A 6,139-nucleotide genomic window follows, 5' to 3' on the forward strand; every position below is an offset into this window, starting at 1 on the left:
GGTTTAAGCCATCTAGGGGTTCTTTTAATACCTAAAACTTAAACCTTATGTTAGGAAATTAATGTGAGAATTTATGTGTTATTATGTGTAGATAAATATTAATATTTATAGTATGATTTTTATGTTTTGAGTTCAGAGTATGAGTAACCAATATAATTAAATGTACCCATAGGCTACCTAGGCAAATGTATTATGTCTCTAATAGGGATGCCTTACTATTAATTGCATTAAGTTGGCAATGATCGCTTATTCTCTAATTAGGTAAGTACCCCATCTACCTAATATATTTATAAGTTAGAATTTTTATATTAATTAAAAGTGCCAATCATGAAAAAAAATTTAAATTTTTAGCCTAAATTTGGAAACTATAAAGCAATGTAAAGTACATTTACGTTGCTTCAACTACTTTATATACATTTTGTACTAGATGTATATAGATGCCTTACTAATTTTTGTTTTGTATATATTTTATTTACATCTATAGTTTTATATACATAGTATTATATATATATTACTACATCCAGTACCTATAGTATAATAGGTATGGACACAGAAATACAAAATGTAAAGTGTATAGTTAATATCAAAACTATATTTGAATGAAACATCTACAATAACGTTTTGAATCCTAAAAGTTTAATAAATTATTAAATATCTATTATGTAACATCATATAAATATCTAATGTTTTTGTATTTAATAAATTAAACATTAAATACAGTAGCATTTAGGTGTATTTAATAATCGTTATTAATATATTAGTAATATAATGAGATACTATTAATTATTTTATATCAATCAAACGAATATAATTAATGTTATAATATTTTGTATAAAAATGACCAATTAAAAAGGTTTTTCACTATACTTGAGTAGAACCAAGTTGAAACTTTCCTATACTCCTTTGTATTAACAACATACCTGTATAGATTTTATTAAAAACAAAAGTTTTATTCTAAATAAAGTATTTTCCTTTGTATTATAACTTATACAAGTGTTGAACCGGTACCTTGACGAACCGAACCAATCTCGACTAAACAATATCGGTGTCGGTATTATCAGAACCGCTACCTGTATTTGTTTTTATCGTTTCTGACCGATGTAAGACACTTGCGTATATCTTTTTGAACACATTACGATTTTTTATTTTTAGCTTTTCCTTTCGAGTGTTATTGCAAGTATCGGTGCCCTGACAATCCGAACTGACAACAATTGAATACCCACTACCTACCACGGCGAATTCCACTAGATAAATTTAAAATACACGTAGTACAGTTTAATATTAAAATATAATACCACCTTATATAAATATTTACTATACATACTTTAATATAAAAATCATAGTAAAATATGAAATTTATTTTTACTAATAAATTAAGGTATATTTAAACACGTAAATATTTAATATTTAATCTTATATATTGGATGTAAGTATTTATCTGTAATATTTAAATAATGTATTTAATTATTTATATTCTATCAGGTGCTTTTCACTTACCATTATACAAATACTTGTTAATACATTTAAATACATTTATTTTAACATAATATAGTAAACATATAATTCCATATTTAAAACACAATGATACATATATTAACATTAACAATTAACAATTAATTATACATTATAATTTTGTAACATGTTTGTGTTTAGTTGGGTTGTAAAGTGTGCATAAGTGTTTTTTCTTGCATTGTTGTACTTCTGTTTTATGGATTTGTGTGTATTGTTTTTCTGCCCGCTTGTCCCACCTACGTGTAACTCCCCCTTTTATTCATCCCACTCTCTTACTGCTGAGCTGCTCATTTATCACACCGGAGAGAGAGAGCGCAACGGCCGACGGAGGGATGTGAGAGAGATGTTGGCGGTTGCGGTGCCCGTGGCGGAGACGCGACGGCTGCCATCGTGGCTTCTTCGACAAGCGCTTTGATTTTGTGGCCTTCTACGACTCTCTTTATGCGGCCACGTTTCCGATTACTTTTTTGGCCACCTTCTTTCATAAAGATCGGTGACCTAGGGTTCTGTCGGGTGCACCTGATAACCATACGATCTTGCATGTACCAAAATCGAGTTGATTGGTGTCATCTGAGCCACCGAGGACTGTTAAGGTAACCGATTTGAAATCTTTTTTTTTTTTTAAATTGGTTAGATATTGATTTTTTTTTTCTCTGCAACTTGCTAATAATCAATAGAGAAAGATGTTGATGTTGATGATTTTAGTGTTGATGTTTCTAATTCGTGATTCCAGTGAGACAAAGATCTCTTCCATGTGATGCATCTGAATGGGTGGCTGTTCTTCTTGCCGATCTTATGCTTTGTTTTCAGGTGATAATTACTTATATTATATTTTATTACATCCAAGAATCAAAATACATTTTAAAAAACATTTGAATACTTATAGGAAGAAAAAGAGCAGGCTCTGTACTTTGATACGCGTCTTAGATTTGTCCTACACCTAAAATTGATTATAGGTTGCATAGTTGCAACAACTTCATGTTAACAGGGCTTTATTGAAGGTGTTGATTTCTTGATTACTGGCTATTTGGATGACGCAAGCCATGTACCTGATTGACTATATATTATCAGGTAGACTAAATTACTTGGAGATTTATCAATCAGATTTGGCCTTCAAGTATGTCGGCATTGTTTTCGATCTGTTTGTTTTATTGATTATTTAAGTTTGTTTGTATGTACCGTTGGATTTAGGTAAGTGTATTACAGGTTTTAGCTTAGATTTGGAAGACGGAAGCATATCAAGATTCAGTTCTTCAACTGCTTATGCCACAAAGGTAAGTTTTTTAGCACATGATATACACTATGTTTGTTTCAAAAAAGAGAGTGAGCATTCCACGAAAACGACCCCCGGCGAACTACCGTTGTTGTCGACCACAAGTATGTTTTTTTGGAAGTTTTGTATTCGTTTTAAATAGAATGAATAAATGTGTGCTGGAATTTTTAGATTGTGAAGATAGCAAGGTTCCTGGCTTGAAAAAATTGAATTTAGTGAGGGGAATCTAAGATGACCTCATCGGTTGTTATCAAGGTTCATTCCACTTCTTATTGAACTTATCTTTTTCGAGCTATAATAGTCTTTTGTGATGGTGCTTATGATGTTGATCTTTCTTTTGCAGTTGGTTCTTACTTCGCTTTTTGCCACGATTTTGGTTAGTATACTGATAGTTGCTACTTCTCGCAAAAGTTTTTTGGTGGTCTAGATAACTCTTAATTTCATTAGTTATATAGGCAATAATTTGACCACAAAAACTATATGCAATACTTTACTTTGTAACTAAGTCACTTGACTTGATTTACTCTTAGTTATTAAGTTATTGTTTCATATGTTTGTTTGGTACGTGACTATGTTCTATAATTGAAAGTATAGTATTCGTATGGTGTGGGTTTTACCAAAATAATTACTTTGGCACCAAATTGTAATCGACCAACAAGTATTTGCAATACTTGGTATTTTATGATAAACTGATACAAATATTAATTAGAATATCAACTTTAGAGACTTATCATTTGAAAGAGGGGAATAACTCTTAACAGTTTTTGGTCAAAAAGGTTGCAGTTGCGGTGCTACCATAGCTGTGGAACCTAGGGTTTGAGCTAGCCCGAAAAGAAAGTAGGGAGAAGACCCCTACATCTGTCACAACTCACAACATCACAAGGTAAGTTCTTCGGTAACCTTCCTGTCTTCTCCGAGTTCGGTTGTTGATTTATGTTTAGTTTTGAATACGGATAATTGAATTGCATCGTTGAAAGTCTGATAAGGGGTGCTACATTGTCGATTTGAATTGCCATCGTTGGAAGTCTGAAAAGTATCTTTATCGCGTGTTAATTTGATTTCAAGTTTTGTGCACATTGAGTTTAGTCAATTTTGTATGGAGAAACTTTCAGTTTAGTCGAAATGGAGGCTATGTGCATCGTTGTGTTGTAATGTACTACCCTGCAGCTCATTTATATCAAATCGTGACTCTTACATCTTGAATATGTGTGTTGTATGCTTGCTAAGCAGGCAACTAATCGGGATTCCTTTTGCTTAAAGAATTCTGTAAATTGACTTTCTTTAGGTCAACTGCATGCCAATTTTGACGGAGGTCGGAGGGTTGAGAGAGAGTTATGATCCAATATATTTCCTTGGATTTTGTTTTTCATAGCTTTTGGTAACATACCTGTTAAATTAGACATCTATTTAGGGACTGTAAGCATGATAAGTTCTAAACATGGTGATTACCATTGTAGTTTCGAATACTTAAGAACCAAACCTAAAACGAACTGTGAATCAAAGCAACTATTCGTGTAATTTAAGCTTCTTTTGTTCGTTTTATTTTTATTATTATTTTCTATGCAATGCAAGGCTGAACCACTAGCTTCTTTTCTCGAATGGGAATTCGTTAACAGTAAGTTTTAATTGCTTTAATCAAGTTTTGATTTTGGAAATTAGAAGTAGATTGACTCTTTAAATATCACATTAAAGATCCTAATTTACAAATTTTTACGAATCAAATGTCTTACCTTTTAGTAATGGAGTTATATGGGGTTATATTATTAATTGAAACTTCTTATTTTATGCCTGTTGGCAGCCCACACAAAACGGCTCGACTGGAACTCTAGGATGAATATAATAGCAGTTGGTGCAGCAAGAGGGTTAGAGTATTTACATGACAATTGAACCCATTGGTTATATATCGGGATATGAAGGGTCCAAATATTTTGCTAGGTGAGGATTATAATGTAAAATTATCGGACTTTGGCTTGGCAAAAGTGGGCGCGCTTGGAGTTGTTTCGACCCGAGTGATGGCCATTTATGGGTATTGTTGCAATTAAGGGACAACTGACTGAAGGTTTTTCTCTTTTTCTATTTTAATTTAGTTTTTTTTTTTTTTTTTAAGTTTCTTTTAATGTTTTAGGTTAGCCCTTACCTTGGAAGGAATTTGGCCTGGCTCACAACAAAAGCATTGAAACTGGCCCCAACCTGTAACTTGGTATGTTTTGTTCACGAGATCCTCTTTATGACATTGATGACATGCTTATATGTTTTTCAAACAAAGTGCAAGTTGATAGAACATTACATGCAAATTAATGTTTGGTGATTAGTTAATTTAAGGTCTTTCAAACTATTTCTACCCAATCTATACCCTTGGTAAATAAATATACAATGTCTACTAAGGGCAAGTATATTGTGTTTGAAGCTGTTTGGAATAGATGAACTACACTGCTACATCTTTGAATTTTTACTTTATAACATATGAAGTTTAAAACTCAAAATGAGTTGTTATGATACCAAGGAAGGCATATAGCACATACAATGCTGTGTAGTGCCAGGCAACTTACTTGACAATTCTGTCCTTATTTTCATGATGGCTTTAAGTTTTGTTTTTTTTTCATTTTAAGGTGAGCAATAGAGCTGCAGAATATTGATTATCACAACACGTCATCAACATCTTACACTGTAATGTTGTTTTCCTTAGGCCATGTGTAGTCATAAAGCCCCTTGTGGGGCGTTATGCGACACGTGTCGTGCCACGTCACACGGGGGCTTTATGGGGCGTTATATCACTAGAGCCCGTAGTCATAAAGCCCCTACCCATCATAACCAAAGTGTAAAATGCAGGGACCAAAGTGTAAAATGCAGGGACCAAAGTGTTTTAATGCAGGGACCAAAGTGTAAAATGCAGGGACCAAAGTGGAAAATGCAGAACATTTAAACCCTTTCTCGCGCCGCGAAATTCTTAACGCCATTTGTTTTTTTTTTGATCATGGCGCCGGGGGGGGGGGGGGGGGGGCGGTGTGGGCGGCGCCATAGCGGCGCTATGGCCCTTGGTCGCGCCCCACTACGTTTAACCTTATGAAACATGTTTGTATGTTTGTGTAATTCAAGTTTTTTATTGTCATGTGTTTTACATGGTTGATGTTTGATGTTATTTAACCTTCACCGCTGAAGGGTGGGGAGGCGGTCCATGACTTCCATCTAGCGTTAGTATGCGTTACATCCTAAATTGTAAGGCCCCGGCCGCATCGCGGCGGGGTAAAACCTAGTTGTTTATGAAATAGTTTAATATATTTTATAAACTATTAAAAGTATATAATGATGAAACTGCATAAATATTTAATTATATTACGTATAAAATTCAATTAA

General features: G+C 33.4%; 1 long non-coding RNA gene across 12 annotated transcripts; it reads left to right on the forward strand.

Annotated features, from left to right (window-relative positions):
• Window positions 1–1,742: 1,742 nt before the first annotated feature.
• LOC110915573 lies at window positions 1,743–5,766 on the forward strand. 12 transcript variants are annotated; one of them, XR_004860879.1, is made up of 12 exons: window positions 1,743–2,105; window positions 2,246–2,322; window positions 2,501–2,583; window positions 2,704–2,786; window positions 2,957–3,040; window positions 3,129–3,161; window positions 3,562–3,668; window positions 4,358–4,400; window positions 4,584–4,844; window positions 4,911–4,985; window positions 5,395–5,452; window positions 5,615–5,766. It is a non-coding gene; the product is annotated as an uncharacterized LOC110915573 (long non-coding RNA). The 12 variants fall into 12 exon arrangements; XR_004860880.1 differs by lacking the exon at window positions 4,358–4,400 and having other exon boundaries at window positions 2,469–2,583; XR_002579061.2 differs by lacking the exon at window positions 4,358–4,400 and having other exon boundaries at window positions 2,478–2,583.
• Window positions 5,767–6,139: the final 373 nt, after the last annotated feature.

This window comes from Helianthus annuus, chromosome 6, assembly GCF_002127325.2.
Source record: "Helianthus annuus cultivar XRQ/B chromosome 6, HanXRQr2.0-SUNRISE, whole genome shotgun sequence".
In the NCBI taxonomy this organism is placed as follows: Eukaryota; Viridiplantae; Streptophyta; class Magnoliopsida; order Asterales; family Asteraceae; genus Helianthus; species Helianthus annuus.